Raw genomic sequence first — 20,593 nt, 5'->3', positions numbered from 1 at the left:
TTCAAGATGGATTAGAGACTTAAATGTTAGACCTAATACCATAAAAATCCTAGAGGAAAACCTAGGTAGTACCATTCAGGACATAGGCATGGGCAAAGACTTCATGTCTAAAACACCAAAAGCAACGGCAGCAAAAGCTAAAATTGACAAATGGGATCTAATTAAACTAAAGAGCTTCTGCACAGCAAAAGAAACTACCATCAGAGTGAACAGGCAACCTACAGAATGGGAGAAAATTTTTGCAATCTACTCATCTGACAAAGGGCTAATATCCAGAACCTACAAAGAACTCCAACAAATTTACAAGAAAAAAACAAACAACCCCATCAAAAAGTGGGCAAAGGATATGAACAGACATTTCTCAAAAGAGGACATTCATACAGCCAACAGACATATGAAAAAATGCTCATCATCACTGGCCATCAGAGAAATGCAAATCAAAACCACAATGAGATACCATCTCACACCAGTTAGAATGGCGATCATTAAAAAGTCAGGAAACAACAGGTGCTGGAGAGGATGTGGAGAAATAGGAACACTTTTACACTGTTGGTGGGATTGTAAACTAGTTCAACCATTATGGAAAACAGTATGGCGATTCCTCAAGGATCTAGAACTAGATGTACCATATGACCCAGCCATCCCATTACTGGGTATATACCCAAAGGATTATAAATTATGCTGCTATAAAGACACATGCACACGTATGTTTATTGCAGCACTATTCACAATAGCAAAGACTTGGAATCAACCCAAATGTCCATCAGTGACAGATTGGATTAAGAAAATGTGGCACATATACACCATGGAATACTATGCAGCCATAAAAAAGGATGAGTTTGCGTCCTTTGTAGGGACATGGATGCAGCTGGAAACCATCATTCTTAGCAAACTATCACAAGAACAGAAAACCAAACACCGCATGTTCTCACTCATAGGTGGGAACTGAACAACGAGATCACTTGGACTCAGGAAGGGGAACATCACACACCGGGGCCTATCATGGGGAGGGGGGAGGGGGGAGGGATTGCATTGGGAGTTATACCTGATGTAAATGACGAGTTGATGGGTGCAGCAGACTAACATGGCACAAGTATACATATGTAACAAACCTGCATGTTATGCACATGTACCCTACAACTTAAAGTATAATAATAATAAATAAATTAAAAAAAAAAAAAAAAAAAAAACAGAAGAATGCTGTGGAGGACACTGTTGGTTTCCTAACAAGTGTCAATTCCCTGCACTCCTTCACATAATTCCTACCCACATGAAGTCCATGGGCCTCTAAGGAAGCTGAATGTCTCTAGTTCCATGAGGTGACCTGATTTGTCTAAAAACAATCCCATCCCCTTTGCTGGTGACTGCAAGGAGCTGGTGACCTAGTGAGATTCAAGAAAAGTTTGATGGGGATTCAGACAAATTCTTCATTACTCTTTTGGAAGAACTCTTAGCAATTATACTTCTCCTTCTTCAGATGTCATCCTAGATAAATATAAAGCCTAACTTGCTGCAGCTGTCTCTCCCTGCCAATCAGAGAAGAAAGCCATACCAAGGAAGAAAGCCGAAACTGGAGAATCCCGGACACCGGGAGCTGGAGCCAAGCCTGATACTTGCTCTACCTCTAGATGTCCATTTACATGAATCTATGAAGTTCCTGATTGCTTAAACCAATTTGGGTCAAGTTTTCTGTTACTTTCGTCCAAACCAGAGCTAACTGATACAGTAGTGTCACTGAAACCAAAGGAGGTGAAAGCTCCGGCAGGAAGTGATCAAGAGTGTTGAGTGGTGCCTAGAGGCCAGGTGATGAAGGGCCTGAAATGCATCCAAAGAATGTGGTAAGCAGAAGGCCTTGAAGGAGCAGTTTCAGAAGTGGAGGCTGTGGTGAGGTGTGGCCCCCATAGCAATGGGTGGAGAACTGAATGGGAAGTGAGCACTTACCTTTTTCTCTTTAGCAAAGCTTGACTGCAACGTGAAGAAAAGGAAGAAACTATAGCTATAAAGGAATATCATGTCAAGCAAGATTTTTGTTCGTCTATTTGGGAAATGAGAGCTAGTCAACAGGTGGATCTCCAAGTTTCTTGCCATTACCATGTTCTCTCCTTTCCCTCAAGTTCATGGGGAATCTCAGAGAAAAGTTTACTCCTCACCCTAGATTCAGCTGGAAAACTTTGGAAAAGTCAAAAGTAGCACCTCCACATTTCATATTTCAATCTTTGCGGTCCATACCCAAGACCCCAAATATGCAGAACAAGTCTCCTAAGGCAATTCATTAAAAGAAAAGAAAGCACTTGAAGAAACATGTACAAGAAAGTTCATTATAACATATCTTGTAGCTGAAATCTTGGAGGAGTTTCTAAATGATTTATTAATAGAGATATGATAAAACCAAAAAACAGTGCAGTAGATAGTATTTTATTGATTACTTAATTTGCAATATTTAAAATGAATGAGCTACAGCCTGGGCAACGAAGAAAAACCCCATGTCTACAAAAAATACATGAGTGTAGTGGCGTGTGCCTGTAGTACCAGCTACTTGGGAGGCTAAGGCAGGAGGATTGCTTGAGCTTGGGAGGTTGAGGCTGCAGTGAGCCAAGGTCATGCCACTGCACTCCAGTCTGGGCAACAAATAGTGAGAGACCCTGTCTCAAAAAAACAAAATAAATAAATAAATAAAAAAGAATTAGCTGGATTTCTGTACATTGTTATGGTAAAAAAAAAAAAAAAAAAAAAAAAAAACAAGTGAAAGCATTAAGTTATAGAAAAATATGTGTGATATAATCCCATATATGAAATTCAAAAGATAGAATTGTTTGTACTTATGCAGAGAGAAAACAGAAAATTGATCAAGAATGTAGAACACAGTATTATCAGTGGTTACTTCTGGTGAGGAAAGTGGCATTTAAGGTACAGGGTAGACAGTGAACTTTAGGAGGCAATTCCGTAGGTGTCATATATCTTTTGTAAGTTAAATTTTTACAAAGAGAATATTTTTAGTTATTTTTTTACATGAAAAATGAAAAAATAATTGCATGAAGAAAATTGAGGCAGTTGGAAAGCAGAAACTAAAGTTGTACCAACCAGGATCACACTCTTTTTTTCTTTTTTTTTTGAGGTGGAGTCTCACTCTGTTGCCCAGGCTGGAGTGCAGTGGCATGATCTCTGCTCACTTGATCATCTGCCTCCCAGGTTCAAGCGATTTGGGAGTTTTTTTTTTTTCTTTTCCCCAGAGTTCAAGTGATTCTCCTGCCTCAGCCTCCCAAGTAGCTGGGATTACAGGCATGTGCCACCACACCCGGCTAGTATTTTATAATTTTGGGAGAGACAGGGTTTCATCAGGTTAGCCAGGCTGGTCTCAAACTCCTGACCTCAAGTGATCTGCCTGCCTCAGCCTCCCAAAGTGCTGAGATTACAGGTGTGAGCCACCATGCCTGGCCACATTCTTCTTTAAATAGGAAAAAAGGAAAGACTACAAAATTGTTAATTTTTAATGTCTTTATTTTACATTAGTAACGCCAAATAGGTACAGTTTTGTATGCTATTTTTTGGAACATTTTAAAATTAATTAGTTGCTCAATATATGTAAAACTATTGGCATCAAGTTGAGTTTATCTAAAGTAATTCCATACTCACCATGTGGTTAAATTTGGCATCATTTATTTTCAAATAGTAAGGCTGCTCAAATGAAACTGGTTGCTGTTTCATAAAAAGTCTTATCTAAGGCCTGGCACGGTGGCTCACGCCTGTAATCCCACCATTTTGGGAGGCTGAGGCAGGTGGGTCACAAAGTCAGGAGTTCGAGACCAGCCTGGCCAACATGGTGAAACCCCCACTCTACTAAAAATACAGAAATTAGCCAGGCGTGGTGGCGGTCGCCTGTAATCCCAACTACTCGGGAGACTGAGGCAGGAGAATCGCTTGAACCTGGGAGGCGGAGGTTGCATTGAGCCGAGATGGTGCCACTGTACTCCAGCCTGGATGACAGAGCAAAACTCCATCTCAAAGAAAAAGAAAACAGTCTTGGCCGGGCGCGGTGGCTCAAGCCTGTAATCCCAGCACTTTGGGAGGCCGAGACGGGCGGATCACAAGATCAGGAGATCGAGACTATCCTGGCTAACACGGCGAAACCCCGTCTCTACTAAAAACACAAAAAATTAGCCGGGCGAGGTGGCGGCGCCTGTAGTCCCAGCTACTCGGGAGGCTGAGGCCGGAGAATGGCGTGAACCCGGGAGGCGGAGCTTGCAGTGAGCTGAGATCCGGCCACTGCACTCCAGCCTAGGCGACAGAGCGAGACTCCGTCTCAAAAAAAAAAAGAAAACAGTCTTATCTGAGCACATTGGCATTTGTGAGATGTATAATGTGAGGCTGTCTGGGGGACCAAGAGGCTCAACCTGGTCCTGAAATGAATCCATCTCATCAGTAGGTCAAATGATTCAGCTGCATTCTCCTATAACTTGGTCATTCACCCAGTAAGTAAGAGTAAATCACAATGTGGTAGGACTCTCTGTGGGGTATTTTTAGGGGGTGGGGTGGGGGGAACAGGGTCTCCCCGTGTTACCCAAGCTGGTCTGGAACTACTAGGCTCAAGCAATCCTCCCATCTGTGCTTCCCAAGTAGCTGGGATTACTGGTGCGCCACCATATCTGGATCTGTGATTTCTTAATCAAACCTTGTCCAAATAGGCTGCGCATTGTGGCTAAAGGCTGTAATCTCAACACTTTGGGAGGCTGAGGTAGGAGGACTGCTTGAGGCCAGGCATTCAAGATCATCCTGGGCGACAAAGAGAGGCTCCATCTCTAAAAAAAAGAAAAAAAAAATTAAAAATTGGCTAGGCGTAGTGGCTCATGCCTGTAATTCCATCACTTTGGGAGGCCGAGGTGGGTGGATCACCTGAGGTCAGGAGTTCCAGACGAGCCTGGTCAACATGGTGAAACCCCGTCTCTACTAAAAATACAAAATGACCTGGGCGTGGTAGTGCATGCCTGTAATCCCAGCTACTTGGGAGGCTGAGGCAGGAGAATCACTTGAACCCAGGAGGCAGAGGTTGCAGTGAGTCGAGATCGTGCCATTGCACTCCAGCCTTGGTAACAAGCATGAAACTCCATCTCAAAAAAAAAAAAAAAAAAATTAAAAATAAGCCAGGCGTGGTGGAAAATGTTGGTAATCCCAGTTACTCAGGAAACTGAAGTAGGAAAATCGCTTGAGCCCAGGAGTTCAAGGTTACAGTGAGCTGTGATTGCACCACTGCACTCCAGCCTGGTGACAGAGTAAGGGAGATGCCGTGTCAATCAATCAATCAATCAATCAATCAATCAATTTTTAAAAGGGCTCAAATAGGTGGTTTCAATCAACAGAAAACCATCAAACACCTAGAGAAGTAAGACACTGAGAACCCAATGCTCAGATAAGCATTTGTGCCCCTTTTGTATAAACATACAGCCACTTTATAAAAAAATTGTCAAGAAACCTTCTATTTATATGCAATGAATGTATAGTGATTACTATAAATCTAACATATCTTTAAAAAGCATATGCAGGCATACTTAGAGATACTGTGGGTTTAGTTCCAGACCACTGCAATAAAGCAAGTCACATAAACTTTTTGGTTTCCCAGTGCATATAAAAATTATGTTTACATTATACTGTGGTCTATTAACTGTGCAATAGCATTACGTCTAAAAAAAAAAACAACATACATACCTTAATTTAAAAATACTTTATTAAGCCGGGCGCGGTGGCTCAAGCCTGTAATCCCAGCACTTTGGGAGGCCGAGGCGGGTGGATCACAAGGTCAGGGGGTCGGGAGTATGCAGGGTACCATGGTGAACCCACGGCACTCCAGACTGGGAGACACAGTGAGACTCCGTCTCAAAAAAAAAAAAAAAATAAAAATAAAAATAAAAATAAAAATAAAAATACTTTATTGCCAAGAAATGCTGATGATCATCTAATCTGCAGCAAGTTACACTCTTTCCTGGTGGAGAGTCTTCCCTTAATGCTTAATGATCAAGGTCCTGGTTGCTTAAGGTTGGGGTGGCTGTGGAAATTTATTAAAATAAGACACATATGAAGCTTGCTGCACCAATTGACTCTTCCTTTTATGAAGGATTTCTCTGTAACATACAATCCTGTTTCATAGCGTTAACCACAGAAGAACTTCTTTCCAAGTTGCATTTTATCCTCTCAAACCCTTCTGGCTGCTTTATCAACTAAGGTTATGTAATATTTTAAATTGTTTGTTGTCATTTCAAGAATGTTAACAGCATATTCACCAGGAGTAGATTTCATCTCAAGAAACCACTTTCTTTGCTCATCCATAAGACAAAATTCCTTATCCATTCAAGTTTTATCATGAGATTTCCACAATTCAGTCAGATTTTCAGGCGCCACTTATAATTCCAGTTCTTTTGCTATTTCCATCACATCTGCAGTTCCTTCCTCCACTGAAATCTTTAACCTCCAAAGTAGTTCAGGAGGATCAGGATTGATTTCTTCTGAACTCCTGTTAATGTTGATATTTTTACCTCCTCCCATGAGTCAAGAATATTGTGACAATAATAATAATAAATAATATTTTTATATTATTTATAAAATAATAATAATAGTCAAACATACATTGAGTATATACCATATACCATATACAGAGCTGATCATATAACAGTAAACAGAATCAGTAAGACCGCTATCCTCTAGGAGCTTCTAAATTTTAGAAATTGACAAATATTATCTAAGAAAAATCAAGTCTCCTGTCTCAATACCAGATAGCTTTTATTTTTGATTTTTAGAGTTACTTCTACAAAGAAATAAACAAGTTGAACTTCAGGTTTTCGTATTAGAAACTAAACTGAAAAGTTTTTTTAAATCATTTTAAACATTTCCCCCAACAATTTTTTTTTTTTTCTTTTTTTAAGACAGAGCCTTGCTGTGTCACCCAGGCTGGAGTGCAGTGGCATGATCTCGGCTCACTGCAACCTCCGCCTCCTGGGCTCAAGCGATTCTCCCACCTTAACCTCCCGAGTGGCGGAAACTACAGGCACATGCCACCACGCCTGGCTAGTTTTTGTATTTTTTGTAGAGACAGAGTTTTGCCGTGTTGCCCAAGCTGGTCTCAGACTCCTGAGCTCAAGTGATCTGCCCACCTCTGCTTCCCAAAGTGCTGAGATTACCCCCAATAAATTCTTTACACCCACATACACAAGGTTCAGTAAGATATTTTTAAAATTGCTCTTTAATGTCACTACAGCATCATTTTTTGATTTTGTTTTGTTTTTTGTGTTTTTTTAGAGACACGGTCTCGCTGTCACTCAGACCGGAGTGCCGTGACACGATCATAGCTCACTGCAGCCTCAAACTCCTGGGCTCAGGTGATCCTCCCGCTTCAGCCTCTGGAGTAGTTGAATTACAGGCATGCACCACCACACCCAGCTACAGCATCATATTTAAAGGAAAATATAAAATAGACATGTTCCATAAGATCAAACAGAAGCAAACTCAATTTTTTTAAATATAAAATTCACATAATAGGCCAGGCACAGTGGCTCATGCCTGTAATCCCAGCATTTTGGGAAGCCAAGGCGGGCAGATCACCTGAGGTCAGGCGTTCGAGACCAACCTGGCCAACATGGCAAAACCCCATCTCTACTAAAAGTACAAAATTAGCCGGGCTTGGTGGCGGGTGCCTGTAATCTCAGCTACTTGGGAGGCTGAGGCAGGGAGAATCTCTTGAACCCAGGAGATGGAGGTGGCAGCAAGCTGAGATCACGTCATTGAGTTCTAGCCTGGGTGACAGAGTGAATCTCAAAAAAAATAATAATAAAATAAAATTCACATAATAATACCATTCAATCTATCCAAATTCTTAATAAAATGGTTCTATGATTTTTTTTCCACTACTGCTATTACAAACTGGATGGTATTTATATAAATTTCTTTATTACTTCAGAAGTATATGTCTTATATTTATTCACATCATCATCATTCAAATTTAAATTCTTGTCAATTTTTAAAACTAGAGAATTTGTCTTCTGATAGCTGTTAACTGCAGTACAGAACACCATCGCTGGCTATAAATTAAATCTTACCCCCTTAAAACCAGATTTTGTTGAAGAACTACAGGAAGAAAGACAGTGTCACATATTCTCTCCACAAGCTCTGTATTTGGTGAATTTTGCTTTAAAATATTCTAATAATGCTGAATATTAACTATAGGTTGTAATTTGATATCCATGACTTTGTAACAATTGGCATAACAGTCAGAAGCTGTCTCCAAAGAAACCAACCAATGGTCCAAGAACAGGAACACAAAAACATGGGCTGAAATTCATGCTTAAGATACTTTCTTTGTAATACTTCCAAAGATTAGCATGAAGAAGTGACCCTAGAAGAGATAAATGGACAAGGAATTTACCCCTATTTAAGAGATGAAAAATATGTGGACTACAAAATAGTCTCCTGACCAGAAAGTCACATAAATTGTTGGATACATGACTGGGATAAGAACTCAGTTCTCCATATTCCCAGCACCTGCCACAATAACATGCAGGGAAAGGACATTAAAAAATAGAGACGGGCTCAGTTGTCACTCGCACACACCCTCCGAGAAGCCAGTTGCAGTGGCTCATACCTGTAATCCCAGCACTTTGGGAGGCGAGGCGGGCGGATCACTTGAGGTCAGGAATTTGAGACCAGCCTGGCCAACATGGTGAAACCCCGTCTCTACTAACAATATAAAAATTAACTGGGCATGGTGGCAGGCACTTGTAATTCCAGCTACTTGGGAGGCTGAGGCAGGAGAGTCACTTGAACCCCAGAGGTGGAGGTTGCAGTGAGCCAGAGGTTGCAGTGAGCTGAGATGGCACTGTTGCACTCCAATCTGGGTTACAAGAGTGAAACTCTGTCTCAAAAAATAAAAATAAAAATAAAAAATAAAATGAAAAGAAAAAAAGACAAATCAGTCAGGCATGGTGGCACAAGCCTGTGGTCCTACCCAATAGGGAGGCTGAGGTGGGAGGATTTGCTTACACCTGGAGGTCGAGGCTGCAGTGAGCCTTGATCATGCCACTGTACTCCAGCCTGGATGACAAAGCAAGACCCTTCTCAAAAAAAAAAAAGACATAAAGTGAACATTTTTTATTTATTCTATTTCTAATATTTATCTATATGTTTAGCCAGAATATGTTTATCTAAATCTCTGTTTGGTTTTCTTTAAGTATGAACCTGAGAAATGCTTTTTTTGTGTAAAAGTAAAAAGCAACATTAATTCCTAAATGTAGTCAATTATTTGGGGTTTTTTGATTGATTGTACTCCATATAACATAAATTCTGTGTTTTTAAAAAAGAGTAAAACTAAGCAATACTTTGTTATAACAGTAAAATAACTTTAGACAAAGCAGAGGCCACAATCATAATAATTTTTCAACCTTCTCTGTGTATTTCTTAATATAACATTTAACTAGTTTATTCTCAGTATTTTTTTTCATTTGTTATAATTCAGTAATGGGCTGGGCGCTAGGAAAAACAGAAAATGAAACATGGTCCTAATAAATTTAAATTTGAAATGCTAAAATGGAATGTCCCGTGAGTGCAGTTTTTATCCCCTCAAAGCAGGGCTCCTTTTGATGTCATGGGAGAGTTCAGAGAGCAGGGATACACGGGCAAGGAAGAAAAGGAGAACAGACGGACAATGACTAGAAGTTGGCATCACATTTCAAAACTTGGGTGCTGAATTGCTCTTGCAGCCCTAAAATTATATTCTGAAATACAAGAACCTGCTGATTCTGAATATACTTGAAAGGAAAAAGGCTAGGACCTCCAACCCTTGAGCACTTTCATTGATAATCAGTGGAAAGGGTTTAAAGGATCAAACCGAGAGGTCTTGAGATATGGGTAATATGTTGAATCACGTGAATTGAGATTAAAAAAAATGTAAGAAGCCACTTCTACATAAACAACACTCCAGAAAAACAATAGAATTAGGCAGAGAGAACACTGTAATGATACAACTTTGGAAAAAAGTGCAAAGTGGCTTTTTCTAAACAAAATTTTAATACATCCGAAGCAGTTGTATTTTTAGCTGCAAACATACATAATAATAAACACCAGTGTTTGCTCCTCTGTCAATCAAGATAAAAAGTAGAAATTTATATTCTTGGTCTTTTGCTTCTAATTTTACAGGAAATTATACAATTTGTCTCAGATTGTCATGGAGTGTCAACGAGTGTCATGGAGCAAATTTGACGTGGCAGGCTCGTGACACAATCACCAAATCTCAGGCCGATCATCTTTCCCACAACCATGGTACCTCTTGGTTTGTCTAGTCCTTTCCAGGAAGACTTTGTCAGGGCAGAGGGGATTTTTACTCTTGAACTGTGCCTTCCAGGCAGATCCAAGGCTTGCCCTAAAGACTACATCGTCTTCTCTGCATCTCATTCCCTGCCTGGATGATTAGATTTGCTAGAGCTCAAGGTTCACAGAACCAAAACTTAGGGTGAAATATGTCCCTTGCAAGTTGAATTTAGGCTAGACCAACTCCAACTCCTGCCGGTAGGAGGTGTGTGAAAAGAACGCAGACCGTAGATTCAATCCTCAGGCAGCTGGATGCAATGCCAAGAGTTTCCCAAAACACTGGGAATTCAAAAGCATTCATTGGTGTCCCCTATTGATAAGAAGCCATGATAGTGACTGCATGTTAAGCTCTTGAGAGAGAATGAGTGATTAAATCACACTAAACCATTTAAATGATAGGTTAGTAACAGGACAGGTATTTCTAGGTCCTGGCTGTACTGTGTAGTCATATAGGGAAGTTACAGCAAACTAGGCCGGCATGGTATTTCCATCTTGTCTAATTTGACCATTTAAGGTCTTCCACCTTGTCACCACCTCGGGGGACGGGGCAGGAGAGAGAGGGAGAATATAAAAGAAAAAAGAGGCTGGGTGTGATGGCTCACACCTGTAATCCCAGCACTTTGGGAGGCCGAGGCGGGCAGATCACCTGAGGTCAGGAGTTCGAGACCAGCCTGACAACACAATGAAACCCTGTCTCTACTAAAAATACAAAATTAGCTGGTGTGGTGGCACATGCCTGTAATCCCAGCTACTTGGGAGGCTGAGGCAAGCGAATCACTTGAACTTGGGAGACAGAGGTTGCAGTGAGCCTGGAAACACGAGCAAAACTCCGTCTCAAAAAAAAAAGAAAAAGAAAAAACAGAGATTGAAAGTAGAAACAAAGTAATCTAATTACATCAATCACTTTTCTCTCTTTTGAAGAAGTAAAAAAGTCAGCTTGTATATTTGTATCTATTCCAGCACCTGTTTAATGTTTTATCATGCGGTGTTTCAATACAAGTAAATACATCAGAACACCATTTGAATACCAAAGGAGATCTGAAGAGGTACAGCATAACCCAGCACCCTTCAAAATTGGTTTGGCAGCTGGGCCCCGTGGCTTATGCCTGTAATCCCAGCACTTTGGGGGGCCAAGGCCAGTGGATCACTTGAGCACAGGAGTTCAAGACCAGCCTGGGCAACATCACGAAACCCCATCTCTACAAAAAACACAAAAACTAAGCCGGACATGGTGGCACATGCTTGTAATCCCAGCTACTCAGGAGACTGAGGTGAGAGGATCAGTTAAGCCTGCAGGTCAAAGGTGCAGTTAGATCGTACTGCTGCACTCCAGCCTGGGTTACAAAATGACACCCTGTCTAAAAAAAAAAAAAAAATTCGTTTGGCACACTGCACTAAAATTTTTTATTTTAAAAAACCCCTACATCTAACCTTAATGGATTTAATAAAGAATAACTAGAAATTTTTTTTAACAATTTGATTTTTTTTAAGGATCGGGAGATTCTAGGGAAAACTGCATCTTTTGGGAGACTTCTTAACATCTCTCTGATAAATTAACCTCTTATGGGCTGCCAAATATATCACTACAGTTGTGACTCAAAGATCTTCTGTTGTCTAACACAAATAACTAGGAAATAATTGAACTTCTGGAATTGCAGATGACGTTAGAAACTCTATTTTGAAAGAAGGGAAGAGAGGTATGGTTAATATCCCAAAACAGGCTGAGTGCAGTGGTTCATGCCTGTAATCCCAGCACTTTGGGTGGCCGAGGAGGGTGGATCACTTGAGGTCAGGAGTTTGAGACCAGCCTGGCCAACATGGTGAAATCCCATCTCTGCTAAAAATACAAAAATTAGCAGGGCATAATGGTGGGTGCCTGTAATTCCAGCTACTCGGGAGGCTGAGGCAAGAAATTGCTTGAAGGCCGGGCGCGGTGGCTCAAACCTGTAATCCCAGCACTTTGGGAGGCCGAGACGGGCGGATCACGAGGTCAGGAGATCGAGACCATTCTGGCTAACACAGTGAAACCCCGTCTCTACTAAAAATACAAAAACTTAGCCGGGCGAGGTGGCAGGCGCCTGTAGTCCCAGCTACTCGGGAGGCTGAGGCAGGAGAATGGCGTAAACCCGGGAGGCGGAGCTTGCAGTGAGCTGAGATCTGGCCACTGCACTCCAGCCTGGGTGACAGAGAGAGACTCCGTCTCAAAAAAAAAAAAAAAAAAAAAAAAGAAATTGCTTGAACCCAGGAGGTGGAGGCTGCAGTGAGCCGAGATCACGCCACTGCATTCCAGCCTGGGCGACAGAGCAAGGCACCATCTTGTGGGAAAAAAAAAAAAAAATATATATATATATATATATATATATTCCCAAAACAACCACAAACAGTAAGTGTATGTCAGGTCCAGTCACCATCCTGAGTGCTTTACATACATTATCACATTTAATCTTTACAGTTACCTGTAGGGCAGGTATTACTTTCCCCCCTCTACAGGTGAGAAAACAGGAGCTTATAAAGATTAAGTATCTTATGCAAGTCAATCCCATTAGTAAGTGGACTGAACTCAAATTTATGTGGCTGTGTTCTTAGCCACTATACTTCCTCATAAATCAGGTTCCGCAAAGGAAAAGCACACTCAGAGACGCGCTCTCAGACACGCAGGTTATTCACAGAATCAAGGAATCTTGGAGTGATCGTCTCTACTATATTTTGATTACCCCAATATTCCAGACATTAATTCTACTAAATATCTAGGCTCAGCTTTCTGTTAGTAAGTTTAGTGAGTGAGAAAAAGAAAGGTGCAAAAATAAGTCTATGTTATCACAGAATATCTTTTCGTGATATTCCCTGTACCTGTACACTTTTCTGGAAGAAGGCAGGGGAGAGAATAACTAAGTCACCATCTCATAAGTAATGTAAAATGAGCTCTCTGCTTCAGCTGCAAATAAATCAGTTCTATGAGGTACCTCATAGTAATGGAATTACGCCTATAGAATTACTCCTCATACATGGAGAAAGAATAATGGTGCTTATGAGCCCCACACCAGAGGAAATATTGGAATATGGTCAATAAAATAGTGATGTTTTTCTTATTTGCATACAGAGACTCTAGGACCATACATCAAAATTTATGAGCCTCAATTACTTAACACTGGAGAGGCAAGTAAGTTAACCTCAACTGGGAAGCGCAGTCCCACAAACTGTGTATTGTCAAATATACTTTCAAGGACACTAGGGACAACAGTTAGAAGCAGAAATTAAAGAACAAATTAGGGGCTGGGCACAGTGGCTCATGCCTGTAATCCCAACACTTTGGGAGGCTGAGGCAGGAGGATCACTTGAGGTCAGGAGTTCAAGACCAGCCTGACCAACATGGCAAAACCCTGTCTCTACTAAAAATACAAAATTAGCCAGGTGTGGTGGCGGGCGCCTATAATCCCAGCTACTCAGGAGGCTGAGGCAGGAGAATTGCTTGAACCCAGCAGGTGGAGGTTGCAGTGAGCCGAGATCGTGCCACTGCACTCCTGCCTGGGCAGCAGAGCGAGACTCCATCGCAAAATGAATAAATAAATAAAAATAAAGAGAAAACAAATTAGGGAAAATTTGCAATTAAAGATGGTAGACCAAACATATGCATTTATCTCTCTCTCTCTCTCTAGAAACTCCCTGAAATTATAGTAAAGAGACTTTTGTGAAGAGCACCATTCCCAAGGGCAAAGAGAAGAGGAGAAGAGAAAATATCAAAACTTTTTTTTTTCCATTTAAAAATAGAGCTTGGATGGCCGGGCGCGGTGGCTCAAGCCTATAATCCCAGCACTTTGGGAGGCCGAGACGAGTGGATCACGAGGTCAGGAGATCGAGACCATCCTGGCTAACACGGTGAAACCCCGTCTCTACTAAAAAATACAAAAAACTAGCCGGGCGAGGTGGCGGGCGCCTATAGTCCCAGCTACTCGGGAGGCTGAGGCAGGAGAATGGCGTGAACCCGGGAGGCGGAGCTTGCAGTGAGCTAAGATCTGGCCACTGCACTCCAACCTGGGTGACAGAGCAAGACTCCGTCTCAAAAAAAAATTAATTAATTAATTAATTAATTAAAAATTAAAAAATAAAAATAGAGCTTGGAAAGTAAAAAGGACTAGCCAGTCAAGGTGGCTCATGCCTATAATTCCAGCACTTTGGGAGGCCAAGGTGAGTGGATCACCTGAGGTCAGGAGTTTGAGGCCAGCCTGGCCAACATGGTGAAACCCCATGTCTACTAAAAATACAAAAATTAGCCTGGCATGGTGGTGCGTGCCTGTAATCCCAGCTATTCAGGAGGCTGAGGTAGGAAAATTTCTTGAACCCAGGAGGCAGAGACTGCAGTGAGCTGAAATTGTGAGATGAGGCTGCACTCCAGCCTGGGCAACAGAGTGAGACTGTCTCAAAAAAAAAAAAAAAAAAGATAAAAATGAAAGTAAAAAGGACAAATGCTAATAAAGTAAGAAGTCCATAAAGAAAGCTTCCAAAGAGATGTGTCCAAGAAGATGAAACTGATAGAACTGCCTGATGAGCTTGAATATATAATATTAAGAAGGAAGTTTAAGGATAGTTAAAGAAAAAATAAAACAGAAAAAAAGGCTAATTAAAGAATGAAGAATAGGACAATTATGTACTTCAATGAATTTTTTAAATGGTTCAAGAAAGCAAAAATAATCATAGTATACCACATAGCTCAGGTGTAAATAATATTCACACAGTCATAAAGTCATAATCTGGTAAGTGCTGAAGATTTATCTAAACCAAATTATGATACTCTATGTAGGAGGGATAGGGGATGGTGTGTGTGTGTGTGTGTATTTGAGACTAGTCAGGGGCTGGGCATGGTGGCTCACATCTGTACTCCCAGCACTTTGGGAGGACAAGGTAGGAGGATCAAAACCAGCCTGGGCAATATAGTGAGACCTCATCTGTACAAAAAAAAAAAAATTATAAAAAGAGAAAAAGAGAATATTACTAAAGAGCTAAATTCTCATCTTCCATATCAGGAAGTAAGTAGACAATATCTTAACTGAAAAATCTTGATATAGCACTATAAGTAATAAGCAGTTGCTTAGTGACGTGGCTATAATTCTCAAAAGCAACAACTAAAAGTTTGAAAGAAGATGCTTCTAAAGAACCTAAAAATGGAGAAAAGAGGCAGGCAGGTGAGAACTGATTTTCATACATCTTACAGGATTATTTAACTCTTTAAACCATGAGCATTAATAACTCTAATAAAAATAAAATGTTTTAAATTAAGGTGGATTTTCATCTTTTATACAAGGAAAAGTAAATGAAAGTCTAACGGCCTAAGAGGAGAAAAAAATTATCATAAACTGGGAGGTGTCTGAAAGTGAACAAGTAAGGGAAAGACCATTTTAACTTGAAGAATGCATGTTTCAAAGCTGGTAAACTTATCCTTTCCTCAGATATCATCCAAAGTCAACAAGAAAAACAAGAAGCAACAAAAACTTCTTCACCAGTGAAACCGATACACATCTATAGCCCCAAACAGTAAAATGCAAAGACCCAACGCTCATGGAGAAGCAGTAATTAGCACGGCCCAGAGCGGGAAGTGAAACCTAAGAGCCTAGACTAGAAGCTAGTATGTTGGTCCTCAGGCTCAAGAGTTAAAAGAATCAGATACTGAAGATGGTGACAGAGCGGGGGTTGCTGAAAAGAGAGGGCTTCACTGAAAGTCTACACAAAGAGCATTTGGACTCCAGACCCCAACTCTCCCCTCTGCAGTCAAGGGTCTACCCTCCCCACCTTCACAAGAGGCAGGAGGTTTATTCTCTGGAGCCACTGAACCAAGCTTGAGATGCCTAATCGTTAGGCAGTAGGCACTGTGTTGGGCACAGCTCAGGTGCTGAAAGCAAAGTAGAGGCATTAAGTAAAACTCTGTGTACAGAACCACATGATACTGGGCCTGGCCCAGTGGCTCGTGCCTGTAATCCCAGCACTTTGGGAGGCCGAGGTCGGGGAATCACCTGAGGCCAGAAGTTCAAGAGCAGCCTGGCCAACATGGTGAAACCCCATCTTTACTAAAAATACAAAAATTAGCCAAACATGGTGGTACGTGCCTATAATCCCAGCTACTCAGGAGGCTGAGGCAGGCGAATCACTTGAATCCAGGAGGCGGAGGTTGCAGTGAGCCAAGATCACGCCACTGCACTCTGTACAACAGAGCAAGACTCAGTCTCAAAACAAAAAAAGAACCACATGATCCCAGCCCAGCTCCAAGGATGTCTGCAAACCTCTATGAAAACCTCTACTCCCTTCAAAAAGGAGCACCCAGGAACAGTAAGCGCTGTGAACACCCTTCCTACGGAGCCCAGGAAACAGTCAACATCTCGGTGGCAACTATGATGCCCCAAAGACCAGAGGCCCATTCCCAAACATTTTAGATCGCCTACATTAGCCCCTTGTGTCCCCACCCCAACAAATGACACATTGCGTTTCCTAACAAGAGGTGGGTGGGTTCCCTGGCCATTTTTCATCTTGTTTAGAAAAAAACAACACAGATGTATATTTTTCTCACATCCAAGCATTGTGGCTGTCACACTTGTCTTTGTTCAAACCATTTCTTCTGCCACAAGTGCCCTCCAGCCCCTCATCTTCCTGGTAAAATCTTCATTCCAAGAACATCCAGAAGGTTGTCTTCTTTCTCTAGTTTTCCTTTTTTCTCTTCCACTTGGCAGAATTAATTCCTCTTGTATGTTTATTCCCATAGCTCTTTCAGCTTACCTTCAAGACAGCATTTTGTTCTACTGTACCCTTGTCATTACCTTGGGTGTGTGTATCTGTACTGGATTATGAACTCCTTGGTGAAAAAAAACAAAAACAAAAAGCAATGTGTCCTATCCTTCATTGAATCGCCAATATCTCCAATCTCTTGGATCGAAGTCTGATAAGAATCAGCTAGTGCCATCAAAGGACTAGCTATCATCTTCAGGAATTCCACAAAGCCTGAGGAGGTGCCTATGTATTGGGAAAAATTAGCATAGTGTACTCCGTGTAAGAATGCAACATGAAATATATTTATTACTTTTATGTAATAAAAAGCATGAAAGTTTCTTTTTTTTGAGACAGAGTTTTGCTCTTGTCGCCCAGGCTGGAGTGATAGGGCACGATCTCAGCTCACTGCAACCTCTGCCTCCTGGGTTCAAGCAATTCTCCTGCCTCAGCCTCCCGAGTAGCTGAGACTACAGACACAAGCCGCCATGCCCGGCTAATTTTTGTACTTTTAGTAGAGACAGGGTTTCACCATGTTGGCCAGTCTGATCTCAAACTCCTGACCTCAAGTGATCCATCTGCCTTGGCCTCCCAAAGTGCTGGGATTACAGGCGTGAGCCACCGTGCCCAGCCTGAAAGTTTCTTTAAGCTAGAAATAAGACCCTAGAAATATATGTACCCATGAGCTTCACTTCCATTCTTGGGGAAAAAATCACCGCCCAATCAATTCAGTAAACACTTTCAGAAAGCTTGGTCCTGAATAATAAACAGCATGGTTCTTAATAACTAACCCATTTGGATCATCTAGTTCCCCACATCAGAGGGACAGTTTTGGGAGAATAAGAAGAAGGGGAATTTAACAAAGCCCTTGCCAGCATCTTAGAAAGTACAGGACATGCTTGTAACCACGTGCTGGTTGTCTGACTACACAAGGAAGGCCTGGAAGAAGAGATCTCTAGGACTTTCTCTATGGCCTATGCTCTAGGCCTTATTGTTAATAGCAGCAACTACTCTTAGTGTGTTTAGCCCTGGAGGATCACAGCAGACGCCAATGAGAAACATCCCACTTGATATTGCCACAGTCCAGAGCAGTTGGACCCTTTCAAACAATTGTCTTTGACAATGAGCTCACCATCAAAAATCTTAACACCAGAGGAAACCAGCGTCCTTCCTGAGAGGGATGCATTAAATACACAGAAAGGAAGAATTTACAGTACAGGAAGTAGGAGTAACGGAACAATCTGAAAGGGACTTTAAAATAAGTTTGGAGCTGGGCAAGGTAGCAAGAAGCTGTAGTCCCAACTACTGGGAGGCTGAGGCAGGAGGATTGCTAGAGCCCAGAAGTGCAAATTCAGCCTGGACAACATAGCAAGACCCTGTCTCAATTTTTAAAAGAATACAAAGGCATGCAGTGAAAAGAGTATTACATCATCCTGGACAAATCACTTTAAATGATATTAATAACTTTGTTTGAAATGTGTATACAGGCCGGGCGCGGTGGCTCAAGCCTGTAATCCCAGCACTTTGGGAGGCCGAGACGGGTGGATCACGAGGTCAGGAGATCGAGACCATCTTGGCTAACATGGTGAAACCCCGTCTCTACTAAAAAATAACAAAAAACTAGCCGGGCAATGTGGCAGATTCCTGTAGTCCCAGCTACTCGGGAGGCTGAGGCAGGAGAATGGCGTGAACCCGGGAGGCGGAGCTTGCAGTGAGCTGAGATCCGGCCACTGCACTCCAGCCTGGGTGACAGAGCAAGACTCCCTCTCAAAAAAAAAAAAAAAAAAAAGAAATGTGTATACAGCTTGAGAAAGAATAGAATCTACAAGGCAAGAACAGGACATTATTTTTTAAATTATCTCCATATTTTTAAATGGGCTAAATGAAATAGTAGAGATGAAAATATTGAGGCTGGGCACAGTGGCTCACACCTATAATCCCAACACTTTGCGTGGCCAAGGTGGGAGGATCAAGAGGTCAGGAGTTTGAGACCAGCCTAACCAACACGGGGAAACCCTGTCTCTCCTAAAAATACAAACATTAGCCAAGCGTGGTGGTGCATGCCTGTAATTCCAGCTACTTGGGAAGCTGAGACAGGAGAAGCACTTGAACTCAGGAGGCAGAGGTTACAGTGAACCAAGATTGCTCCAGGCCAGGCGACAGAGTGAGACTCTGTCTCAAAAAAAAAAAAAAGAAAGAAAGAAAAAAGAAAGGACAATATAATCACTTGGATTTTCAATAGGTAGAACACTATTCTAGGGCCTGGTAGAAAGTATAGCTTTTAGACTCCATGTATATTCAGCTTATTTTATTTTATTTTTGAGACAGGTTCTTGCCCTGTCACCCAGGCTGGAGTTCAGTGGCACAATCATGGCTCACTAGAGCTTCAACCTCTTGGGCTCAAGCAATTCTCCCATCTCAGCCTCCCATGCAGCTGGGACTACAGGCACGAGCCACCCTAGTGTCATATTCAGCTAATTTTTCTTTTTCTTCTGCTGAGATGAAGTCTCACTTTGTCTCGAACTCTTGGTCTTGAACTCCTGGGCTCAAGCCAACCTCCCTCCTCAGCCTCCCAAAGTGTTGGGATTACAGGCATAAGTCACCACACCCAGACCCTGCATTCACTTTCAAAGAGTCTTTAACAGAGTTCTCCAGCCTGGATTCCTCACTAGGGTTCCTTCTCATACACCATTACCAAAAAAGTGTTGCATGCTACCATGTGACCGGCATTAAGCTGGAGAGGAGGGGAGTGGTAAGAAAAATGAAGGCCAGTCTCTGCCCTTGAAGAATTTACTGCTTAGTAAGAAAGTGATTTCTGTGAGAGACGTACAATAATAGAATATACTCTAATGATGAAACCTGTCATTGTAACAGTTACCACGTGCCCAGCTCTATATAAAATGCCCACCCTATTGCATTTTGTAATCCTCATAACACTGTAAGATCAGTATTATCATCCCCATTTTACCATGGAGAAAACAGGTGCTCAGAAAGTTACAGTAACTTTCTCAGGTCAAACGAGTAGTAAATTTTAGATTTAAATTTCAACCCATGTCTTCTGACCCCAGCACCACCCACCCACCTCCTCTTTTTTTGCTACACTTGGCTGCGTTTGCACAAAATGCTTTCAGGGACTCGCTTCAACAGCACATCTACTCCAATTGGAACAATACAGAGATTAAGCATGACCCCTGCACAAGGATGACACGCAAATTCATGAAGCGTTCCTTAAAAAGAAAACAAAAAGTAAAGATGCTTTCAGAGCTTGCAGGAAGGAGAAATGGTTTGACCTCATAAAAGTCTCCGTCTTCCTCTTAATAGGAACCATTTTTTTCTACATCATAATAAAACAATCATCACTCCGAGCATAATGTTTTGTCTAAAAAGTCAATAAATTATACATAAGTCATGGTTCCAACTTACAAGGAGCTTCTACTTTAGATAGAAAGTGAAGGAAAAACTATATCATGTGTAAATATTATAATATGTAAATAATATA

At 41.5% G+C, this 20,593-nt stretch overlaps 1 non-coding gene across 1 annotated transcript; it reads left to right on the top strand.

Moving 5' to 3' along the window:
- The first annotated feature begins 20,225 nt into the window (after window positions 1-20,225).
- LOC116270659 lies at window positions 20,226-20,330 on the top strand. Its single transcript, XR_004178807.1, has one exon. It is a non-coding gene; the product is annotated as a U6 spliceosomal RNA (small nuclear RNA).
- Window positions 20,331-20,593: the final 263 nt, after the last annotated feature.

The sequence above is a fragment of the Papio anubis genome, chromosome 15 (genome assembly GCF_008728515.1).
Source record: "Papio anubis isolate 15944 chromosome 15, Panubis1.0, whole genome shotgun sequence".
Taxonomy (NCBI): Eukaryota; Metazoa; Chordata; class Mammalia; order Primates; family Cercopithecidae; genus Papio; species Papio anubis.
This window is presented reverse-complemented; position numbering and strand designations above follow the sequence as displayed.